Source organism: Narcine bancroftii, chromosome 9 (genome assembly GCF_036971445.1).
Source record: "Narcine bancroftii isolate sNarBan1 chromosome 9, sNarBan1.hap1, whole genome shotgun sequence".
NCBI classification, from domain to species: domain Eukaryota; kingdom Metazoa; phylum Chordata; class Chondrichthyes; order Torpediniformes; family Narcinidae; genus Narcine; species Narcine bancroftii.
In genome coordinates this window covers 69,063,010-69,088,488 of record NC_091477.1, presented here as the reverse complement: position 1 = coordinate 69,088,488, position 25,479 = coordinate 69,063,010, and the positions used below count along the sequence as shown (strand labels likewise).

Sequence of the window (25,479 nt, the reverse complement as noted above, 5' to 3'; positions counted from 1 at the left end):
CCCCCCCCCCGACTCTGAACAACACCCTGACGTTTCCAATCTTTCTGTGGCAGCAGCCACCCCAAACCCCCTGTGGTGACACACAAGCAGAAATAAGCTTCTATCTTATCAGAAGGCAAGGAAGAATTCAATTACATGTGCAAGCTGTATTTTCTAATGAATGAAACTTTTAGATTTCGACAAGAAGCTATTCTTCACGCCTGAATACCTCGTACCCTAACCCAGGTAAAATTGGATTAACCTCTGATATATGTAGAAATTCTAAATGATAAATTATTAAGGGATCCATACACTAAACAATCTTCTGGCTGCCCTTATGACTCATATGGCCTAGCAAATATATTTATCTGTTTCATAGCTAGATTTGCTTGCAGTTTTACAGGTCAGTAATCGAAAAATCATACAGTACCTAACCGCTTTGTGGATGATGATATTGTCAGCACCGACCCATTTATCAAACAGAGAACAATTTAACTCTTGCCTTCTTTTGTTGTTTTCTTTCTGTTTGCTCAAAAATAAATAAATAAATAGATAGATAGATGGATAAATAAATGAATAGAGAGCGAGAGAGAGAGAGAGAAAGAGAGAGAGAGAGAGAGAGAGAGAGAGAGAGAGAGACGCGTTTGTGGAATATCTGTATCTGAGCTTGAATAAGACATCTGATTAAATCCTCCAAAGGGGAGTGGTCATTTCTTTTTGCCATTTGTGATTTCCTTTTTCTGGCCATAGATTTTGGGTAAATAATTTCTATAAATATACACAGGGCACTTTATCCACTGTGGTCAACGGAGGTTAAAGACCATTAAATAAATCAGATTATTAGAATCATCTGTGTCAACCAGAACTAGGCCATTCAGCCCCCAATGGATCTGTTGGCATTGCCATTATTAGGATTCCATGGAAGCCACCAAAGTGCCAGCCCTCAGTGGTTATTTTAGGAGGGCAAATTAAAGAACTTGGAACATTATGAATGGACGCTAGCTCTGTAGCATGATGCCCTGATCTTCAATCAGATCATCTGCACCTCAGCCCGATTTATCCAGTCAATTTGCCAGATCCTCACTATTCAATGAAACAGCCTGGAAAAGGCCCTTCAGCCCAACATGACCCTGCTGATCATCAAGTGCCTCCTTACAATAAATCTAATCCCATTTTACTTTCATCAACTCATCCCAGATTCTACCACTCCCTCAGGAAAAACTCAGAGTAGCCAATTAACCCTTAGCAACCCTTACAGGGAGATGTGGTGGGGGAGGGGAAACTGGAACACTGGAGGTGGGAGAACATCTCCTGAGGTTGGGATCAAACTCTTCACTGGAGCTCTGAAGCAGTGGCCTTCTGATTCAGCCCTGAGGTTTCCAATTGCCCAAGGTACCCTCTGCAGAGGAAGTTTGGGAGTTCTGCCGCATGTTCTTCTTGCAGCTTCTATTTTAAGGCAATGCCCACTCTTTCCACTTTTCCCTGTCAGAAAAGGTACAGGACAGAGGATTACTTCAGTGGGAGCACTGCCTGCACACACTCATTCCCTGAAAGTGGCCTCCTCCATTCTTGAGAGGTAAATGAAATGATGAGGGACATAGCTAAGGCAAATGGTCTCAGCCTTTTCTCCAGCATAGAGGAGCTCAAAATTAGACAGGAGAAGTGAGGGGGGGGGGGGGGGGGGGGGGAGATTTTAAAGGGGATTGAGGGGCAATTTGTTCACACATAATTTGGTGGCTACATGAAAGGAAAAGATGAGAAGGAGATGGACTAAATACAGGCAAATGGGACCAGCTCATCTAGGAAACCTGGTCAGCATGGTTGAATTGGGCTGAAGAGTCTCTGCGATGCATGACTGACTCTGAGGGCCACACTAAGAAGTCCAGCTTTCTGTGTGTTGAAGTTATTGAAGTTTTTCAATATTTCTGAAAGTTTCTTATGTTTGGAAACCATTTTAAAATTACATAAATTATTTAAAGAGTATATTATGAAAAAACACATTATTTAGTCATTTAAACACAATGAAGGGCAGATGTCAGGTGGAAATCTTTTTACTCAGAGATTGGTAGGTGCCTGGAATGCATTGCCAGGGGTGGTGGTGGACATTCTAATGACTTAAACAGGCACATGGATGGAAAATAAACGGTTATGGGTGTGAGGTAGGGAAGGATTAGATTGTTGTGGAGCAGGCATAATTTGTTGAAAGAGGTATTGGTTCCACAAGACTCGCACCACCAGGATTGGGAACAGCTGCTGCCCCTCCACCGTCAGACTCCTCACCGACAAACTCAATCAGGGACTCATTTAAGGACCCTTGTGCACTTTATTGCTTGTTTGTTTTTTCACCTCACTGTATTGCACAGCTAGTTGCTTACATTTGTTTACTTGTTTACATGAGTATGTTCAGTACAGGGTTTTTTTGCACTACTAATAAGTGGTAATTCTGCCTGGCCCGCAAGGAAAAGAATCTCAGGGTTGTATGTGAAGTCAAGTCATTGACAATAAATCTGAAATCTGAAATCAAAACCTAAATCTGAATGCCCTTTACTGTGCTGTAATGTACTATGTTCTAAAACAATGTGACTCGTGTTCTCGACTGACAACACCCAGCCAATGGATCTGACCACAGGTTAAATCTTGTTTTGGATCCAAGCACACATTCACCAGGGACTCTGGGTCTCGTCCTGCGCTTCCAATCGAAATGGAGTTGCAGCGTGCAATGGGAATGCTGATGGTGTATCTTTTTGGATAAGATTGGTGGTCACGTGTTCTCATGGGAGGTCATTAGGACATTTCAAAGACCCTTAGGTAAGCAATAGATGTAAGAAAAATGGAGGGTTATGGGCTGTGAAGGACGGTAGGATTAGATTGTTGTGGATTTACTTACTGTCCTAGATTTTTTAATTTACAATTTATTTCTTAAATTTTAATTTAAAAAATTAGAAATACAGCACAGTAACAGGCCCTTTCAGCCCACGAGTCCGTGCTGCCCAATTACACCCAAATGACCTACAACCCCCAGTACGTTTTTTTTAAAGGATGGGAGGAAGTTGGATTCCCCAGGGAAAACCCATGCAGACACAGGGAGAATGTACAAACTCCTTACAGAGGGCACCAGATTTGAACCCTGGACCTGATTGCTGGCTCTGTAACAGTACTACGCTAACGGTGCCACCCTGTGTTCCAATTTAGTGCAGACCTAAGAAAATGGAGATGCTGAAATATGGAGTGAAAGAAATTGCTTTCTAACCAAAAGCTTATCAACCTTGGCTTTAAATAATCCAATGACTTGGTCTCCAAGCCTGTGGCAATGTATGAATTCCAAACATCAGAATTTACTGTCGTGAATATGTCACCAAATTTGTTATTTTGCAGCAGGATTGCAGTGCAAACATTTATATGAAACACTTTACAAAATAAAAAGCAATGCAAGAAAAAGTCCAAGTAAGGCAGTGTCTTTGGTTCATTGATCATTCAAGAATCTGATGGCAGAGGGGTAGAAGCTGTCCTTGTGCTGTTGAGTGCTCCTACACTTTCTTCCCAGTGGTAGCAGAGTGAAGAGGGCATGAGCTGGGTGGTGGGGGTCTTTGAGGAGAGGTGGAAGTTTTTAAGAAGTAGATGTGCTCGATTGAGTGAAGACTGATGCCCGTGATGTCACAGGCTGAGTTAGCAACCCTCTGGAGATTTTTCTTGTCCTGAGCGTTGGCACCTCCATAGCAGACAGTGATGCAAGCAGACAGAATGCTCTCCTTGGTACACCAGTAGTCTTCGGTCACATACCAAATCTCCTCAAACATTTCACAAGCTGGCAAGTCTTCTTTGTGCACACACACACACACACACACACACACACACACACACACACACACACACACACCCACACACACCCACACACACACACACACACACACACACACACACACACACACACACACACATGCACTTACACACACTCACACATATGCTCCCGTTATTTGATTGAGTTAATTGTAAGACTGAGGATCAAATATTAGCCCCAAACTCCATGAAAGTATTATCCATACTTTACATGTATCCACATCATCCAAGGAGGAGCTGTTTAGTTACTATCCAGAGGGAGAGCATGGCACCTTCTCTTATTTGAAAATTCTATCCACAAAAGTATCACTGACATGACTGTTCCCAATTTTGACGGATATGCTATCAAATCTGAGACCACCTGGTACAGGAACTGCTCTGCTCAAGACCATGAGAAACTGTAGATCGTGCAAAGCAACCTCCACTCCATTGACTCCATCTATAACTCTCACTGTCATGGGAGGGCTACCCAAACATTAAAGGATCCATCCCCTTTAATTGGGGATATGATACTTGAAAACTTGAACTTCCAGATTCAAGGACAGTTTCTTTTCTGATGTAATCAGCCTTTTGAATGGTAAAAGATGATGCATCTGCATTGTCCTTTATAACTATACTTTTTTCTATGTCTTGAACTAAGTTTTTGTAATTTCACGATACCCTGCACTGTTTGATGACCGTCAAACTGCTCCCTACATTTATTATTATTTAATCATTTGTTATTAATGTGCTACATGTTGAATGGTCTGGATAGCACACAAAATGAAGCTTCTTCCTTTACTCGTGACAAAAAAAATTCATCCATCAGGCATGTCGCAGCACCTTAGATGTTAGGTTCCTGGGGAAGAAATTAAACCTGGTCTATTCTAAGCACGGGAAAGATGAATGCTCAGATCTTAGGTTCAGTGGCCCAAATCCTGTCACGAATTAGGCCTCAGGCTTCATTGAAGAAATTCAGGCATTAATGGGATGGGTCAGTTGCTCACTTGAGACCAAAGACTCATTGATGGCCGTGGCCTTATGTAAGGGAAAGGGCATTTAAGCACGGGAGAGATGAATGCTCAGATCTTAGGTTCAGTGGCCCAAATCCTGTCACGAATTAGGCCTCAGGCTTCATTGAAGAAATTCAGGCATTAATGGGATGGGTCAGTTGCTCACTTGAGACCAGAGACTCATTGATGGCCGTGGCCTTATGTAAGGGAAAGGGCATTTAAGATGCTAAAGAGGTCAAGCCTGGGTTCCCACATAACAAGTGATGGGCACTTCTGCTGCTCAGTAATCCCCTCCCCTCGAAAAAAATTACTTTTACTCATAAAAGGTTGAATGAACTTGGTCAATGGAGGATGAAGAGTGACCTGAAAGAGGTGCATAAGATGATGAAAGGCATTGAGCATGTGGACGGCTGAAGGCTTAGATCTTAGGGCTGTAATGACTAACATGATGGGGTGTGGTCTTCAGGTGCTTGGGAGGAAGTACAGGGAGGATGTAAGAGGTAAGTTCTTCACACAGAGTGGTGGCTGCAACGGCGGTGGGGGCAGGTACAAAAGGATCTTTCAAACGAGACGATTAGGTAGGTACATGGATCTGAGAAAACTGGAGGGTTATGGAGTAGGGGAATTCTAGGCAGTTGCCAGAGTAGGTTTAAACAGTTGAGCAACCTACTTGGAGTCAATGACCCAGAAAGAGGAGCGACTTGGTCAATACGTTGCCCACTGAACACCTCTAATGAGACTATCGTCATCTCGATGAACAGGTGATAACTACATATTCATTTAGAATTGGAAAATATATAATCTGGTGATACAACCACCGCACTGGTCACGCTCCTACCGGCCTACGTCAGGGGGCAACCACTGGACCTGCAGGTAGGCAACCTGGGAGGCTGGCCCCACCTGGCAGCTGTCAATCACCGGCCCATATAAAGACTCAAGCCGGCCCCTTTGGGGGACGTAAAGCCAGCAAAGATTCTAAGATTGGTGTGTACAAGTTTAAGCTAATTAAAGCCTGTTGTACAGTCTGTGGACTTTGTGACAGAATCATTTGCACAGCAGCACTCACAAGGTTATTAGGCCAGCCCCACACAGTGGGCCAAGGAGTCTGTACTATGCTACAGATTTCAATATTCAAAGTTCTAAAATTTAGAATCCAAATATACTGATGTATAAAATGGAACACTGCATGGAGTTTAACAAAAAATCTGGCCGTATATTGAAACATGGCTCTTTTTGCACTATCTGAATCTGTGAATATTTATTTATCCATCTTTTATATTTATTTTCTCTTTTCTTTTCTGAATGTGTATTATTGTAGTTGGTGTATCTTATCTATCTGTAGGCTGGCCTAGTTAGTGTGTTGGTCAGTGCAACGCAATCACAGCACCAGTAATCCAGGTTTGAATCTGCGTCAGTCTGGAAGGAGTTTTCATGTTCTCCCCATGTCTGCCGGGGTTTCCTCCAGGTGTTCTGGTTTCCTTCCATGTTCCAAAGTCGTACAATATCAGTAGGCTAATTGGTCACATGGTGGGGTGGGCCCGTGTTCCCGTTCCTGTGTCAAATCTCGAAAATGAAACAGAATTATAAAATTAAATGTACGGCTGCAACAAATAAGAATTTTGCACATTTGCCCTCCATAATGTTTGGGACAAAGAGACTTTTTTCCTTTACTTGCCCCTGTGCACCACAATTTTAAAATTTGTAATCAAAAAATCCACATGTAATTTAAGTTAACATTCCAGATTTTATTCAAGGTTATTGGTGTACATTTTGGTTTGACCATGTAGAAATTACACCACTTTTCTAAACATAGACCCCTCATTTCAGGGCACCATTAGGTTTGGGATATTTGGCTTCACAGGTGTTTGTGAGTACTCAGGTAGATTTAACTGCTTCATTCATGAAGGTATAAGAGAGCTAGGCTTGCTTCAAAGCTTTTGATCACTTTTGGAGTCTCTAGTTGGCATTTTTCAACACAAGGACCAGTTATGCCAAAGAAACCATTATGAGGCAGAAAAATAGGAATAAAAGAGAAAGGATTATCAAAGTCAATAGCATGGAACATCATTAAGAAGAAAGAGCGTACTAGTGAGCTCAGTAATTGCAAAGGGACTGGCATTTCAAGGAAGACCCTCCATTGCTGATGACAGAAGAATTCTCATCATAATGAAGAAAAATCCCCAAACGCCTGTCTGTCAGATCAGAAATACACTTTAGGGGGCAGGTGTGGATGTGTCAATGGCTACTGTCCACAGAAGACTTCGTGAACAGAAATACAAAGGTTACACTGCAAGATGCAAACCACTAGTTAGCCACAGAAAGGATGGTCAGATTGCAGCTTGCCAATAAGTATTTAAAAGAGCCTGTAAAATTCTGGAAAAAAAGGTCTTGTGGACAGATGAGACCAAGGTTAACCTGTATCAGAGTGATGGCAAGAGCAAAGTGTGGAGGTGTAAAGGAACTGCCCAAGATCCAAAGCTTCAACTTAATTGGCACAACTCTGGTCCTCACTGAAAAATGGCAAGTACAGACTCCAAAGGTGATCAAAAGCTGAGAAGCAAGCCTAGCTCTCTTATATCTTCATCAATGAAGCAGTTAAACATACCTGATTACTCACAAACACCTGTGAAGCCAAATATCCCAAATATTAAATGTAACATTAAATGTAAGATGCGTAACAATTTTTTAATAATAATCCGAGTGTTAAAAATTGTGACTTCCAATAGTGTATCCTTCTGTGGTGTCAGAACAGTCCCCAATTAGTGGAACAAAGGGAGGTTCAGAAGCCTGATACCTGTTGGAAAGAAACTGTTCTTGAACCAGAGGAGCTGGTAGAAGTGAAAAGTTGTGACCAAGGTTATGGAGGTCCTATATTCAAAGTCTGTGGTGGAATGCAAAGGGTCTACTGTCTTATTCCACAGCACGCAGCTTAACGTACTGAACGTCCTTGTACTGATTAATAGACTTAACAGTGGCAGTGCACAGGTTACTTTTAACTCTTTGTCACCCAGTAAAACTTTCTTTACTAAATTTTTTCTTCCACAAATCCCTCCTTGTAGATCAAAAGATCTACACCTCATCTGTAATATGATTAAATAAAGCGTCTCTTTCTCCTCCTTTCCTTTCTACACGTTCCGTCACTTTCAACAACTTATACTACACTCTTCTTTGAAATTTATATCCCATCTCTATTTCCTCTCGCAGCGTTTTCCCCACATATTCTGGATTCGAATTCCTTGTCCCAGCTCGCTACCTATAGTTTGTAACTTATTTTGGAGTGCTTCAGTATCAACCAAAGTCAAAACTCCCAGACCCGTCCTCAAAACTCCCAGACCCGTCCCGGCTTCCCCAATACGGTTCTCAAAATATTCCTCTTAATATGTCTTTTGGTCAGTGTCAGTCCGGGGTAGCTCTCTGTACAGGTTCTCATTTCTTCTTGATCGCCATATTTTATATATATGATAGGGTTCACTACTGCAAGGGATAGGACAGCGTTTTGGCAGGTGGAAAAGAGATGATGTATGTGTCCACCGCTCATATTGGTAGAAGGTCAGGACGGGGTGACGGGGGATAGGTGTGTGAGTTGTCTCTGCTTCAGGCCATGTCATGGTTGCTACACTTAGAGTCAGGGATGTTGCCACTGGGGTGGTGGAGGACCGGTAAAACCTATAGTGGTAACTGTGTTCAGCGCATCTATTACACTATTCCATCCAACTAAAAAAGATCATGAAATGTATGCCCCCAACTTCTCCCAGTAGGGGTTATGTCTTCGGTGCCACCACCATCTATCGAGGACTTGCAGCTTTAATAGCACAAAAGTCATGTTGATACCCCGGTTAGTGTAATAAAGAGGTTCCTTCCTGGTATTGCAGGCAAAAACACAAACCATAAACTCTGGGTTCTCCCTCACCCATAAAACTCTGCAAAATGCTGAGGTGTTACCTAAACAGGTCTTGGCTCGTAAAAAGTCTCAGTGCACTTGTACAACAACATGTCAGGGTTATTCCTGTCAGGACAGCAATAGGTAGTCGCAGGGTACTACAGATCGCTTCCCAACTCATCCTTCTGTTCCTGTAAGTTGTCTTGCCGGAATGTCTTGCACCGAGTAGCGTGTACCCAACCGTCTAGGCCATCCAGCTTCAGCGCCGTCCGCGTGACAAGCAGGACTTGATAAGGCCCTTTCCACCTAGGAGAGAATAGATCAGGTTTCAAGGCCTTTACCAAAACATATTCCCCAGGCTTAAAAGGGTGCATATCATTTTCTGTCCATGGCCTCTGGGCCTCTCTAACTAACTTATGAAGCTCAGAGGCAGCTTCACACAAATCTCTGGGCATATGCAAGGGAGCTCTCTTGCAACCAGATCTTGGCCACATCTTCTGGCATGAGGGGCAGTCTAACACCAGTTGGCATTGGTCGTCCCATCGTTACCTCACGAGGCATTAATTTGGTCTTTCTATTCAACTGATTTTGTAATGTATACAATACTATTGGCAGCGCTTCCACCCAGGGCAACTCAGTCTCACTGCATGTTCGCTCCAACATCCTCTTTATTTCTCCATTCGTTCTCTCTACCATCCCAGAGGACTGGGGTTGGTAGGGAAAATGGAATTTCCAATCTATGCCAATTAGTTCAGTGAATGCTTTCACTATCTTCCCTGTAAAATGGGTTCCTCTATTGCTATTCCTCCCCCAAGGGATTCCATACCGTGGAATGAGCTCTTTCATTAGTAACTTTGGTGGATGCATCATCCCTCCTTGTGGGAAATGCCTCTACCCACTGGGTGAACATATCCACTATTACCAGGAAATACTTATATCCCTTACTTGGAGGCATGTGAGCAAAATCAATCTGGAGATTTTCAAATGGGGCTTGGGTGGGAGGAAGTTGGTCGAACATGGCAGGTGATCGCCCTCCGTTGTTTTGTTGACAGATCAGACAGTTCCTCACTTGTCTCTCTACTGTGGTGGAGATCCCTGGGGCAAACCAAGTTTGCTTGATGTTATGCAGCATGCCAGCTTTCCCTAAAGTGTGCTTGCCCATGTGCTAACTGCACTACAGGTCTAAATAAACTCCACCCTCCCATCCTTGCTCTTCCATAGTCCTCCTGCTCTTCTGCATCCATCCCTTTCCCATGTTTGCTGTTCCTGTAGTGTTGTTCTATCCTGCGCTGTTTTAAGCTCTATTTCCTGAATCACATGCAGGTGCTCAGGGGTAATTATCTTTCTGACAAGCGTCATGGGCAACAGGGGTTTCTGCTAAATGGCCACCTGCTTAGTATAGCATCAGTGCCTTTGTTTCCTATTAACACGGGTTCTTTCTGTCTGGTATGTGCTCGACACTCAATAATGTGTCGGGAGTTGTATGGCCTCTAGCAGGTTTCTTACCATTTCTGCATCTTTTCCAATCCCTTTCTCACTTGCAGTAATAAACCCCCTTTTCTTCCATATCTATCCAAAATTGTGTGTCACTCCAAATGCATACTGCGAGTCAGTGTATATATTAGCCTTCTTTCCTTTTGACAGAACACATGCCCTTGTTAATGCAAACAATTCGGCCATCTGAGCTGTCATCCCCTCAGGTAGAGCATAGGCTTCAACAGGCTTTTCACCATCTACTATAGCATACCCTCTAGTATTTGCCAAAGCCCTTTCCTGCTCACGGTGTCGAAGGCTTTGGTGAGGTCAACAAAGGTGATGTAGAGTCCTTTGTTTTGTTCTCTGCACTTTTCTTGGAGCTGTCTGAGGGCAAAGACCATGTCAGTAGTTCCTCTGTTTGCGCGAAAGCCGCACTGTGATTCTGGGAGAATATTCTCGGCGACACTAGGTATTATTCTATTTAGTAGAATCCTAGCGGCAAATACTAGAGCGCATCGGATGTCCCCCAAAGTTCCTCAACATGATTATCCAACTGCACGAAAACCAACAAGGTCGGGTCAGATACAGCAATGAGCTCTCTGAACCCTTCTCCATTAACAATGGCGTGAAGCAAGGCTGTGTTCTCGCACCAACCCTCTTTTCAATCTTCTTCAGCATGATGCTGAACCAAGCCATGAAAGACCCCAACAATGAAGACGCTGTTTACATCCGGTACCGCACGGATGGCAGTCTCTTCAATCTGAGGCGCCTGCAAGCTCACACCAAGACACAAGAGAAACTTGTCCGTGAACTACTCTTTGCAGACGATGCCGCTTTAGTTGCCCATTCAGAGCCAGCTCTTCAGCGCTTGACGTCCTGCTTTGCGGAAACTGCCAAAATGTTTGGCCTGGAAGTCAGCCTGAAGAAAACTGAGGTCCTCCATCAGCCAGCTCCCCACCATGACTACCAGCCCACATACCAGCGTTGTCTCCGCTCCATCCTCAACATCCATTGGAGCGCTTTCATCCCTAACGTCGAAGTACTCGAGATGGCAGAGGTCGACAGCATCGAGTCCACGCTGCTGAAGATCCAGCTGCGCTGGATGGGTCACGTCTCCAGAATGGAGGACCATCGCCTTCCCAAGATCGTGTTATATGGCGAGCTCTCCACTGGCCACCGTGACAGAGGTGCACCAAAGAAAAGGTACAAGGACTGCCTAAAGAAATCTCTTGGTGCCTGCCACATTGACCACCGCCAGTGGGCTGATAACGCCTCAAACCGTGCATCTTGGCACCTCACAGTTTGGCGGGCAGCAACCTCCTTTGAAGAAGACCGCAGAGCCCACCTCACTGACAAAAGGCAAAGGAGGAAAAACCCAACACCCAACCCCAACCAACCAATTTTCCCCTGCAACCGCTGCAACCGTGTCTGCCTGTCCCGCATCGGACTTGTCAGCCACAAACGAGCCTGCAGCTGATGTGGACTTTTTACCCCCTCCATAAATCTTCGTCCGCGAAGCCAAGCCAAAGAATAGCATACCCTGCATGTAGGGTGTCACCTCTTGGTCGGTGAGAAGAGCCATCTACATATAGGGTGAGGTCGGCCAATATAGGTTCTGTCTTCAAATCCGGTCGGGGACTGGTTACGAATTCTGTCAGAGCCATACAGTCATGGAATTTGTTTCCTTGGTCTTCCTCCTCTACCTCGGGTAGTCGGAGGGCCAGATTACAAGGACTCGATCTTTTATAAATATAGATGGAACGTGACAATAGCATTACCTCGTAACCTGTCCTCTGGGCCGCCGTAAAATGTCCTCCGGGCCGTAGAGTTTAATAGCAGTATTACCGCATAGGGAGTCACGACAGTCCTGCACTATAGGCACTGACTTCTCCACTATCTCTGCGGTGGCTGCCACCGCCCTCAGGCAGGGTGGCATTCCTCTGACCACCGTAGGTAATTTAGTAGAATAATATGCAACTGGTCGCTTTCCTCCTCCATGCCATGGGCAAACTTATTTTTCTCAGCCACATACAGCACAAATGGCTTCTGGTAATCAGGTCTTCAAAGGCAGCCCTCATCTCTTCCATCCACTTTATCTCTTCTGGTTCTTCCTTTGCAGTCGCTGCCCTTAGTACAGCATCCATTTCACGGTATTAGGGTATCGAGTGCCGACAGTATCCAACATTGGCTAGGAAACCGAAAATGTCTCTCTTTGTTTTTGGTTGGGGTACCTGTCTTATAGCTGCTGTTTTCTCTCTGGGCCTACTCTTCTCTCTCCCTCCTGTAAAATATACCCAAGATATTTTACCTCCTTTTGGCAAAACTGCATCTTCGTCAAGGAAACATGATGCCCCCCCTTTGCGAGAAGGACGAGCAGAGCAAGGGTGTCTTGCAGGCAGGCTGTGTCATTGGGTGACCCTACTAGCAGGTTGTCCACATACTGTAAGAGAATAGACCCTCCTGGTAAGTCGCATGTGGACAGGTCTCTTCGAACAGCTACTGAATATACCGTTGGGCTTTCCATGTATCCCTGGGGAAGTCTTGTCCAAGTAAACTGTTGTCCCTCATAAGTAAATGTGAACAGGAGAAAAAAAAAGGAGCAGAAATCTATTACCGATAATGTGATGGCCCCAACCGGTATAGTGCACAGTATGGTGTTGATGTCCAGGACCACTGGAGCCGTGGGTATTACAATGGATTTAATTGCCCGTAAGTCTTGCACAAATCGCCATGTGCTTTTGTCCTTTTTCAGTATGGGCAGTATGGGTGTATTACAGGGGCTTCTTGTCCTTACCACGACTCCTTGTTTTTCTAAATCCATTATGATGCCCCTTCCACAGTTTCGCGTGTTGGCTTATATTACTTAATTGCTGGCAGAATGGCTTCCTTCTTCAGTGTCACTGAGTGAGGCGCTGCTGACCTCACTAATCCCACATGGGTACTAGATTTAGCCCAGGCTTCTTGGGGTACTGCTGCTAGGGCTGCGGGCCAGCAGTAAGTGATTTGTCTCGGTGGGCACGATCTCTCAAAGTGGACGTATGCTTCCATCTCCTCTAATTCTATACTTCCACTGTCTGAGGTGTGGAAAAAGACAGTTGTACGATGATCTCCGTCCATCATGCACAGGTCAGCATAGCTTTAACCGGCCTTTTCTGCCTGATGGTGTGGATCCTTAAGCCAATCGTCTCTGTCATAACATAACATAACATAACAATTACAGCATGGAAACAGGCCATTAGGCCCTTCTAGTCCGCACCGAACCAAACACCCCTTTCTAGTCCCACCTCCCTGCACAATGCCCATAACCCTCCATCTTCTTCTCATCCATATACCTGTCCAACCTTTTCTTAAATAATACAATTGACTCCGCCGCCACTATTTCTCCCGGAAGGTCATTCCACACGGCTACCACTCTCTGAGTAAAGAAGTTCCCCCTCATGTTACCTCTAAACCTCTGCCCCTTAATTCTTAACTCATGTCCTCTTGTTTTAATCTTTCCTCCTCTTAACGGAAATAGTCTATCCACATCCATTCTGTCTATCCCTTTCATAATCTTAAATACTTCTATCAAATCCCCTCTCAACCTTATACGCTCCAAAGAATAAAGACCTAATCTGTCCAATCTCTCCCTATACTCTAGATGCTTAAACCCAGGTAACATTCTGGTAAACCTTCTCTGCACTCTCTCCACTCTGTTTATATCCTTCCTATAATTAGGCGACCAGAACTGCACACAGAACTCCAAATTAGGCCGCACCGTCTTATACAATCTCAACATCACCTCCCAACTCCTATATTCCATGCAATGATTGATAAAGGCCAGCATACTAAAAGCCTTCTTCACCACCCTATTCACGTGAGTTTCTACCTTCAGGGAACGATGTACTGTCACTCCTAAATCTTTCTGCTCTTCTGTATTCCTCAATGCTCTCCCATTTACCACGTATGTCCTATTCTGATTCTTCTTACCAAAATGAAGCACCTCACACTTATCAGCATTAAATTCCATCTGCCATTTTTCAGCCCACTTTTCTAAGCATCCCAAATCCCTCTGCAATCCTTGAAAACCTTCTTCATTATCCACTATTCCACCTATCTTAGTATCGTCTGCATATTTACTAATCCAATTCACCACCCCATCATCTAGATCATTAATGTATATAACGAACAACAATGGGCCCAATACAGATCCTTGAGGCACACCACTGGTCACCGGCCTCCAACCTGACAGACAATTATCCACTACCACTCTCTGGCCTCTCCCTTTCAGCCAATGTTCAATCCATTTGACTATCTTAAAATTTATACCTAAAGACTGCACCTTCCTAACTAACCTTCCATGTGGTACCTTATCGAAGGCCTTACTGAAGTCCATATAGACAACATCCACTGTGCTACCCTCATCCACATTCCTAGTCACCTCTTCAAAAAATTCAATCAGATTGGTCAAACATGACCTTCCTCCCACAAATCCATGTTGAGTGCTCCTGATCAGACCCTGTCTATCCAGATGTTTATAAGTACTATCTCTAAGAATTTTCTCCATTAATTTACCTACCACAGACGTCAAACTTACAGGCCGATAGTTGCCAGGCTTCCTCCTTGAACCCTTTTTAAATAACGGAACCACATGCGCAATGCGCAAATCCTCCGGCACTATCCCCATATCTAATGACATTTGGAAAATTACCGCCAGAGCCTCTGCTATTTCCTCCTTCACTTCTCTCAATGTCCTGGGGAAGATCCCGTCTGGTCCCGGAGACTTATCCACCTTTATATTCTTCAAAAGCCTTAAAACTACACCCTTTGTAATCTCTATATTCCCCATATTTACCCAATTTGCTTTTTTTATCTCACATCTCCCAATATCCTTCTCCTTAGTGAATACCGAAGAAAAGAAACTGTTCAATATCTCCCCCATTTCTCTAGGCTCCACACACAGTTTTCCGCTCTGATTTTCTAAGGGACCAATTTTGTCTCTAGCTTTCCTCTTACCATTAACATATTTGTAGAACTCTTTTGGATTAGTTTTCACCCTGCTTGCCATAGTTTTCTCGTACCTTCTTTTAGCTTTCCTAATTCCTCTCTTAAGATTCCTCTTACATTCAATGTATCTTTCAAACATCTCCTTAACTCCATGCTTCTTATATCTAATGTACGCCTCCCTTTTTCTTCGAACCAAGTTTCCACTATTCCTTGAAAACCACGGCTCTCTCAAACCTTTTGCCCCTCCTTTTAACCTAACAGGAACATAAAGCTTTTGCACTCTCAAAATCTGATCTTTAAAAGACTTCCATCTCTCTACTACATCCTGCCCATAAAACAAATTGTCCCAATGCACACCCTGCAAGTCCTTTCGCATCTCCTCAAATCTAGCTTTTCCCCAATCAAAAACCTCAATCCTTGGCCCTGATTTCTCTCTTTCCATAATGACATTGAAGCTGATGGCATTATGATCACTGGTCAATCACTCTTTTTATCATTCTCCCTATTTCTTCCAGCTGATGGGGTTTTCGAATGGCTAACGGGAGATGGGCGGCTGTGTCAGCAAAAGGAAAGCCTCCCTCTGATGAGTGTTCAATCCTACCTCAAAACTTATCCCTTTTGGCCCAAAAAATTAGTATTTTCCCCACCAGTAGTTGATCCATTTCTGGCATGTCTGGCCATGGGGAAACTGATTTCCACCCTCCCCCCCCCCCCCCCCCACCCTGCTTGACATACATTGCTGTGACATGTAAGTTCTGCACCACCATCACTATCTGCATAAATGCTGCTAACCCTCCTGGGGGTCGGCCTGTCGTACTATGTCTACAAGCGCATGGAGGAGTCTCATTATGTGAACTGTGGAATCTTGACTCAGCCACCAGCCAAAATGTATGGAACTTTGGGAGGCGTCTTGTGATGCAGACAACACAGTGTGCATCAAATGATACCCTTTGTCAGCACGCAGCTGCATAAACATCCCATCCCAGGTACAGTAGAGAGTTGCGTTCAATTTGCAGAGGGCTTGATGCCCTAGAATAGATATTGGGGTCGTGGGTGAAATAATAATGGTGTCGTCAATTTCACGGCCTTCCACAGAGAGTGGAGTAGTTTGGGAGAAGGAATCCGTCACCAGAATACCAGACACTCCGATGCTGTTTATTGTTTGTTGACAAGGGATTAAACCCACAGAAGGTGGCACAGATGACATTGTGGCTCCAGTATCCACCAGCATATAATGCTCCTTGTTACCCACTTTAACTTTAAGCATGGGTTGTGCCATCTTGTCAGAAGACAGTTGGAGCAGGGGGGCCAGTACCACCATTCCTTCCGGGCCCCCCTATGGGTTAGGCTGCTGGAAAGAAAAACAGGGCTGCTGCCCGTTTCCAGCTCCCGCAAAAGGGTTGCCTCCATATTTCGTTTGGTCACCCCTCCCCTTGGCTACCACCATTTGGCCAGGGTCTCTTCTGTGTGCTGGTCTAGCAGTCCCTTGCCCAGTGTCCTATCTTTCCACAGACCGTACACTGGTCCTGTGATCTGTCCCTTATCCTTCCTGAACCGGGTGGGTTCTTTTTCTTATTCAGTCTGGCCTGGACATAAAATTGTCCTGTTCTTTTCTCTTTCTGGGGAAATAGGCCCTCCCTATCCATGTTGGCTAGTGAAGTAACAGTGTCCTGCCATCCCTGGGCTTGCCATTGGAGCTGCCTCATTTTATAACTTTTTGCATTTTGGGGTAACATACAATTTAACAGGGCCGAGGTCTCAGGTCGGTCTATCTGCCCCCCTGCATTTTCTTCCCATGTATTTTTAAATCGGACTACAAAATCTAATATATTTTCTCCATCTTTCTGCAAGCAGACAGTTACAACTCGCATATCTGCTTGCTTCCGGACCCTCTACTGATCGCATTCTTTCCCTATGTTCTAACCAATGCTCCATGGATTCATTCCCTTCCCTCGCCAGGTCATCATTTCCCCTCCTTGTTCCCCCGCAGGGACTTGGAAGGAGTCCCTTACTGCCTGCCAGTGGGACTAATAGGCAGCTTGTAATAACATCTGGACATCACTGGGGAGGGGATGATACAGGGTGCAAGTTTGTTGCAACCAGTGGTGGAACATGACAGGTTTCTTTTTGTGATCGGGGGCCACGCTGATCTTATCCCTGGCCTCAGGAGGTGTCCAGTGTTTCAACATGGGGATATTTCCCACCATTACACAGGGCATTTGGATGGTGGAATCTGGCTTGGGGCGGACTCAAAATACGAGGGTGGGGGTCAGGTTTTCGCCTTTTTCTCATCAGAAGAGGCCGCCTCTTTCCATTTCTTGAAACAATTTCTGAAGTACTTTAGATCCCAAGTGGGGTCCCCAGCACCTCCCTCCGTATCATCCTCAGCTTCACTAATCAATTAAAGGTCAAAGGTTACCCCATACGGGCATCTACCCTTATACCACCCGTGCAGGTCATCAATGAATGGGATTACATAGTCCCAACTCCGTTTCTCTCATTACAATGTCTGCCGGCAAGCCCGAAGGCTGCAGTGGATCTCCTACTGAGTGCTGTCGTTTAATCAGCTGACGGACTCTTTTCTTGGTGGATCGGCTCAATGTCATGGACAATTTTCGTTCCTTTTTGCCGGGAACAGATTTCTCCGTTTCACCAGAAATGGCTGGTTTACCATTCCTGTTCCCCATGTTTCTCATTGGGTCTAATCTGGAAAGGAAGACGATACAAGAAAAAATACACAGACACACCACAAACACACTTACTCTAGATCCCTATATAAAAGAGTGCACACCGGTTCTCCTTCGGTCTGCGTTCTCACTCCCTGTGCCGTACTCTTATTTTTCCCCGTTCTTCCCAATTTAGATCGAGAGTCTCATCACTCTCCTTCTAAGTGAGCCTGCCTCACCCCCTTTCAGCTGGGATCTTGGCTGGGGCCATCTCCCACTCACCTCCGCAGGGCTCCTTCCTTTAGTCCCCGGGTTAGTGGATCCCATTAAAAAGGGATCCTGCTCGCAGCGCCAGATTCTGTTGCAGAGAAAAGTATTTTATAATGAAATAACTCGGCCGAGGCACCAGGGAGTCAGTTCAAAAGGAGTTTTTATGTACAAGATATCTTGGAGAACAGTCCCACCAAAATACTGGGGCTGCTCTGCCTGAGCACAGACCAGCCGGTTTAATTTATACAAAGGTACAAACAATAGACACATGACACACTGAAGCTCTGAGAGCGTCCACTGGAAAAAGCAATTGTCATTGGTTGATTCAAAAAGAAACCATTCAAAGTCTGTGGTGGAATGAAGAGGGTCTACTGTCTTATTCTGCAGGACACAGCTTAAAGTACTGACTGTCCTAGTAATGATTAATAGACTTAAAAATGGCAGTGCACAGCTACTAAAACTTTCTTTACTAATTTTTTCTTCCACAGTCTGCAATGGATGGGAGGTCTTCTGCTGGCTTCTATGGTCCTGGGCATGTGAATTGCCAACCTAGTCTGTGGTTCAGTCAGTCAGTCAGTATACTTTCCACAGTGCACCTATCCAGGTTCTAAAAACCGTCTGTTACTCCTCAGAATCTTTAGGAAGTAGAATGTTGGTGCGCCTTTATCATGGTGGTTTCATCAATGAATTAATAAAGGAATTGGGAAACCAAGTGTGCGTTCTGTTCTATTTCATTAAACAGCACTTGGCCTCCCATCTGCTGTGTGTTGGAGGTTTCATGTCCATTTAAAGTGGGCACCATGTGTGCCTGAATCAATAGTTTCAGATCTAATTAGAACACCATGCCTTGCCCTTTTTAATCCACCAGCATAAATAGGAAAAATGCACAATTTTGCCCAAAATCTGTTTGAGGAGCTATTGCTTGTAACAAAAATACCGTGAAAGGTATTATCCCCAGCTTCTAAACCGATAGATGTTACAATTTGAATCGATGTGGAAAAAAAAAGCTGGAAACCCGTCAGCAGGTCAGGCAGCATCTGGGGAGGGAGAAAAGAAATGAACGTTTCAGATGGAAGCCAGGTTCCGTTGCAGGGTCTTCAACTTGAGTAATTACCTTGGCTGGTCAGGCAGCAACTGTGGGAAAGAGAGACTGAGCTAATGCTGCATCAGACGTCTCACAATGCACATTACATTCACACGATAGCTGGAGTTTCATTTATGAACTGAGCTTAAATGTATTAAACTGAGCAATAATCTAGAGACTAGAGCAAATGCAGAGATTATCTCATTATTTATAGGCCAAATTAATCAAATTTCACCCCTCCGATTTATACGCAATAAAACGGTTATCTATAATTTTCAAAGAGAACCGACAAGTAGTGGCCCTTGCTGGATAAATATTGCATTTCATGGCTGTTCCTGCATTATCTATGCAGATCCTTATCTTCCTTCGACTCCATTGTACCCAGTTTTTTTTTCCCTCTACAAGCTACAAAAGCTTTCTCCTGATGGAGGATGAGAAAGAGATTGGTTAAAATTATTTTTTCTTCATGCTTGGCTTGGCGGCAGTTGTAGAGATGGGCTCTCCAAAAACTGGCAACAGACTAGGGATAATAGGGTTTTCACATCTAAGTGACCTTTAATGCATTTGCTTTGACTCACAAGTGAAAACAATCGCTTTGAAAACACTCGATGGAATGTCCAGCTTCTGGCCTAGTCAGGACTGTGCTTCCACCAAACCTTCAGCTGGTTTCCATGGTATCCAGGCTGGGGTTGATGAATTTCTACATTGCACACAGAGTATAATTTCCATTCTTTCTCATTCATTGCCTACCATCATCCAACAAAGAAGGGCCTAATCTCAGCCTGGAAAAATACAGTTTATTTCTTTAAACAAAAAGTATTTGATTTTAAAAAATCTTACAGCTCCTTCAAGATTCCTTTAATTGGCATGTATGCATAATTCACATTTGTTTTCCCTTGCATGTACAGGCACACAAGGAGGCACAACTAATCCTGAGCCTCCGTCAAGACAAGGAGGAGAAGCAAAAGAGAGTCCCTTCAGAGACACTGAGTGTCCGTGGATCCCTCCGATGCTGTTGCCTCCTGTGCTCCCATAACCTACATAGCCATGAGGCCTCCTGTGTGTCTGGTCCAGTGGGGAACCCGAGCTCCAGATGTCTCAGTCATCCTCCCCATTCCCTGGTTCGAGTCCCCCGAAACGATCAGGAAGCTGTCAGGGCCTGAGGCTCTTCAGAGACCCTGCTCACCATTGGCACGTTCACAAATTGTGGTCCTCTGAAGCCAACCTTCAGCCGCCAAACCTTGAGCTGGTCCACTGCTATGGTCCCCTACCCTGTCAGGTCCTCTCCCAGGCTTTTCCTTCTTGTGAAGGACATTGTTTTGATAACACCTTAGTGAAAAGTGCTTTTATTTTTGAATGAGCTCTCTTCTTTCCTCTCTGGAAATTTAAAATGACCACTACAACACTAAATGTTGCAATCAAAATATCAGTGCAAAATTGGCTTGAATGAGGCTGGTTGTCAGACAGCACAGACCTGGTGGACCAAAGGGCCTGTTTCCATGTTGGATATCTGTGATTCTGTGGCAATTCAATTGTGAAAAAATTGAAAGACTCTGTAGAAGCGTAATATGTCACAAAGACATAGAGTTTCAACCGAAGATCTTCCATCCAACCTTTGTTTAATTCCTCTGTGGCTTTCATGCTCTGTAATTGTTCCCAGGGTGAAATCTTCCTCTACTAATCTTCCTCTCATATCTGACTCCTTTGGTGTCTTTCTTGCAGACCCCCAATCCTTCCCTTCTACTGCCTCAATCCCAAACCATAGGTTCCCCTCCCTAAACTTCTCCAACCTCCATATTTATGACACTCACCTTTGACCACATTTAAGGTGGATTCATCTCCTCATATTCAGCGACCTTTTGTTTTGGATTCTCCGCCAGAGCAACTTATGGTTTCACCACTTGTCCTTTTCTCCAACACTTTGCAAAGTTCTCTTCATCGTATTCCCATGCCTTCATCACGCCTGCAGATTAATATGTTTCCCTTCATTTCACCCTTAATTCTCTTGCCCTTTAGCTCAAACCTGTCACCTCAAGTTCTCAACCCCTCCACCAATGGGAACAGCCTGCCACTGCCCTCTCTGTCTACGCCCCTCATTATTTTATATACTTTCAATCCCTTTCCTATTCTCCCCCAAAGAAAGCAATCCAGCCATTCTAATCTATTCTCGGAGCTGTATGCCCTCATCCCAGGAATCATTCTCGGAAGTCTTTCCTGGACCATGTCAAATGCCCTCACGCACTTCAAATGATGTGGTGATCAGAATTTAACACGGATCTATTGAGACTGGACCAATGTTTCATTAAGGTTTGGCCATGTCTTCCCTGCTTTTATCCTCTGGGCCTCTCCTGATTAAACTCAAAATTATGTGTTCTTTGTTATCAACACTCTGTCTGCCCTGCCACTTTCAGTGACCTGTGTGGCCATAACTCCAGGTCCCTCTGTTCTTGCACCCCTTTAAACTGTAAAGTTTTGTCAATATTGCTACTCTTCATTCTTCCTTCCAAAATAGACGACTTCATATTTCTCCATTACACTTTATTTGCCATACACCAACACATTCCACCAATCTATATATATCCTGGCCAAACCCTCCATGATTTTCATACAATTGTGCCAATTTTATGAAATCTGCAGTCTTCGAAAATTTGGCTTGCAGCCCCTGGTCATCATTAGATTTAATTTATTGATTTAATAAGAGAAGCTCAACGGTCATTCTGGGGAAACACCACCACTTACCTTCCTCCAGTCTGAGAAGCAACTGGCCACCTTGACCCTCTGGAGTCTGTTACATCAGTAACTTCAAGTTTGTGTAATCAAGATCCTTTAAATGCTGCATCTCCACCGTTGCTAATGAGTCTATTATGAGGGCGCTTAACAAAAGCTTTTTGGAAGTCCGTTTAGACCTCATTGACTCCATTAACGTCATCAATCTTCTTAGAACATTTGCTGAAGTTGGTTAAATTTGTCATTAACAAATTGTGATAGTGTGGATACAATCACCGATGTATATATTTACATATAGTCGTAATGATTGGCTGAAAGACATAGCCATACCCACCGGCAGGTCAGAAACCAGACCCAGGTCAGTCTGGAGTGGTTGACCTAGATGTAATATGCTCCAGTTTTTTGCTAATAAAAGTCTTGGTTTGAGTCATCAAGTCTTTGGGTCATTCGACACACTACTATTAAATTAGCAAAAATTTCAACAGATGGAGCGAATGCTGCGACTAGAACGCTTCAGCATCGACCCGCAGTCAGCTACTGCCCAGAGTGATTTCAGACACTGGGTGAGGTGCTTCGAGGCGTATCTCCAGCGCTTTGACCCCATCGTGGTGGAAGACACCGACAAACTACGAGTGCTGATGTCCATGGTGTCCACAAGGGTCACAAATATATCCAGGATGCGACCTCCTACATGGCTGCCATGAACGTGTTGAGGGGACCCTACAAGTGGCCTGTCAATAAGGTCTATGCTAGGCACATGCTGGCGACCAGGAGGCAGCAACCTGGTGAGTCTTGCTGAGCCTACCTCCAGCTGAGGTTACTGGGTAGAGCTTGTGTGTGCACCGGCAAAACTGCGGCCAGGATCACTGATGACCTCATCTGGGACACTTAATTGGCTGGGATCCGATCTAACAAGGTGAGGCAACGAGTGCTGGAACACGGGGGAGACAGCCTGGTGGAGATGGTTCAAATCGCTGAAACGATGGAGGCTGCAGCTCTAAGCATGGGCCCCCGTTACGATAGTATCCATACTATAAATAGAGGCTGACTTGCCTTAATTCATCAGTTTTGCTCCAGGTAGCTAGCAATCCTGTCCCACATCAATGTTTTGAAAGGCTTTCCAAGCATTGAGGTTAAGCTAATCAACATGTTGTTGATGGGCTCATCCTTACTCCCTTTTGTGAACATTCTCCAGTTCCCTGCAACATCTCCACTTCCAAACACTGAAAGAATTTCTAGCTGTCCTCCCCCCTCCCAAGTCCTCAGATGCATACCATCTGCTCCCGCTGACTTACTCACTTTAAGTGTATCCAATGCTTGTTCATACCTCTGTGCTCTCAATGTTTAATGGATCTACTGTATCAACTATCTGCTCTTTCAGATTTACTTTGGAAGTACCTTTTTTCCTACTGTTGGCAGATGCAAGCAACTCATTTCACACCCTAACAATGTGTTCAATGTCCATATGCAATTTCCCAAGTTTATCCTGTACTACAATTTTATAAATTGATATGACAAAAGAATACTTCAAGATTCCAATTTATACCCTTTCTTTTTGTTTCCCTTATTTTTATTTTCATTTCCACTTTGATTCTTTTGCAATCAGCCATTCTTCATTGGTATTTACAGTATGACATTTTTGATGCATGACATATTTTTACTTTATCTCCCACTGTTCTTGGTCATTGTCCAGAGAGCTCTGGATTCATTTGTCCTACCTTCGCCTCTCCCTTCTAATGAAACTCCCCACCTCCTTGCCACTGTCCCATCCATGGATATAGACTTGCTTGCATAATTTTCATTTCCCATGTTTTCTCCCAATGATCTTTGCTCTCTCTGCGGATTGAAATATTTAAACAAGATTCCATATCTAACTCCCAATACACAATGCTGATCCCTGGGGCATCACTGTAACCTCTTCCTGGCGCATCCCACCTTGAGAGTTAATGAATCTGACGATTGGTCACCCTTCAGTCAAAATTCTCCTGGTTTATTGATTGAGCCGAACCGACAACTTTTCATTGTGATTTTCGTATTTGATCCCTCTCTCTCTCCCCCACTGTAATATTCTCTTCAATCAGCCTCAACTTCCTTGCCTTCCTGCGTTTTACCAGGATAACTTCATACCCAGCTCCTGTTTAGCTCAGCTGCTGTTATTTGCCCATTTCATATTCCCACAAGGCACTCTGCATTGTAATTCATTATTTAGCAAAACCCCTGTGCTCACAGACATGCAAAATACACCACATTTAATGGGTTTCATATCCATTTTCGCCACTGAAGTCTTTAGGTTGACAGTGTAGTGTGAAGTGACTGTCATATTTAGTCTGCAGGAGTCCAGGTGATAGCACAAGTTGGAGTTTAAAAAGCAGGACTGCAAGAGGATCAGTTCTGGATAGTGTTTCATGTTGCCAAGGTCTAGACTGGAAATGAGCATGTGATGTGGTGAAATATTTGTGATTAAGGTTTGGGTTTGTCATTGCCACTGAATCATCTGGCAGAAGACGGGAACCTGGTCACATTATTTGAAGGAAAAGGACAAAATTGGACAATGTGAAAGGAAAAAGAGTGTTTAAATCTGATTAAAAATTAAAATAATTTTGGCTGTGGTTGATATGTATACTGCAACTTCTATGCAAATTAAATATCAGCGGAGAACTTTACGTTGTTAATGAAACAAATATTGGCCTAATTCATTTTGTGGGAACCTGCTAATTCCTGATTTGTATGAACCTGGTATATTGAAGGATGTTGTACCATTGCTGGGCTTCATTTGAATGGAAGTAGTCTAAGTCATAAGGCCAATGAACTGAGAGCACAGATGTAAGACTAGGATCTGTTAGCCATTGCTTTTATCGAGTTTAAAGATGGCATGGAAGTTCATAAGATTTTCAGGTGATGTCATAGTCAAAGTAGAAGAAAGTAAAGCTTGAGCAAACAATTCGAGATGTCAGATTTGTGCTGGAAAGATTGATAAAATTGAAACTAGGGAACAAATGAAAGGCAATGACTTTTTACTACAAACAAATAACTCCTTTACAAATTTCCTGGAACTCTAAAAATAGCAAGACAGTGACAGTAAGAGATTTCAAAAGGTGTCAAAACAGCAAAGTGAGTGAAGGAGGAGAGTTGAAATGCATTCATAACAACATTTTAGATAGCTACAGAAGCTCAAGGTTCAAAAGTTCCTTTCTATTGTCACATAATAATTCTGTACATAAAAATGTAATATACGTGATATACTTCCTTTTGTCTGCCGCAAGGCAAACAAAGAATTGCTTTGAGCTGCCCAGCACCCCTAATAATAGAAGAAAGAGAAGCAAAGCGTGTCCCTTCAGAGACACTGAGTGTCCATAGATTCACCTCCAGTGCTCTGCAGCCGCACAAGCTCCAGTTCAAACCATCAGCAATCTGAGCTCCACATCCAAACCTCTGAGAAGATCAGGAAGCCTTCAGCGCCTGAGACCCTTTAACAGCCTTTCTTGCCCTCAGAACCCTCTGAAATCCTGGTTCTGATATCTAATTCCCATGAACCAGCCACCAACAGCGCACAGCTTGTGTGTGTGTCCTTCAATCGCAAGT

At 44.0% G+C, this 25,479-nt stretch overlaps 1 long non-coding RNA gene across 3 annotated transcripts in view; it reads right to left on the bottom strand.

Moving 5' to 3' along the window:
- Window positions 1-6,120: 6,120 nt before the first annotated feature.
- Window positions 6,121-25,479, bottom strand: part of LOC138742972 (uncharacterized) — a 31,759-nt gene continuing 12,400 nt past the window's right edge. The window contains exons 2-4 of one of the 3 annotated variants that reach the window (XR_011344547.1): window positions 17,655-17,856; window positions 8,751-8,994; window positions 6,121-6,371 (exon numbers count right to left, since the gene is read on the bottom strand). This is a non-coding gene — a long non-coding RNA (uncharacterized lncRNA). Of the gene's footprint in view, window positions 6,372-7,439; window positions 8,995-17,654; window positions 17,857-25,479 lie in introns of those variants that run through there. The other 2 variants (XR_011344545.1, XR_011344546.1) reach the window with 2 other exon arrangements.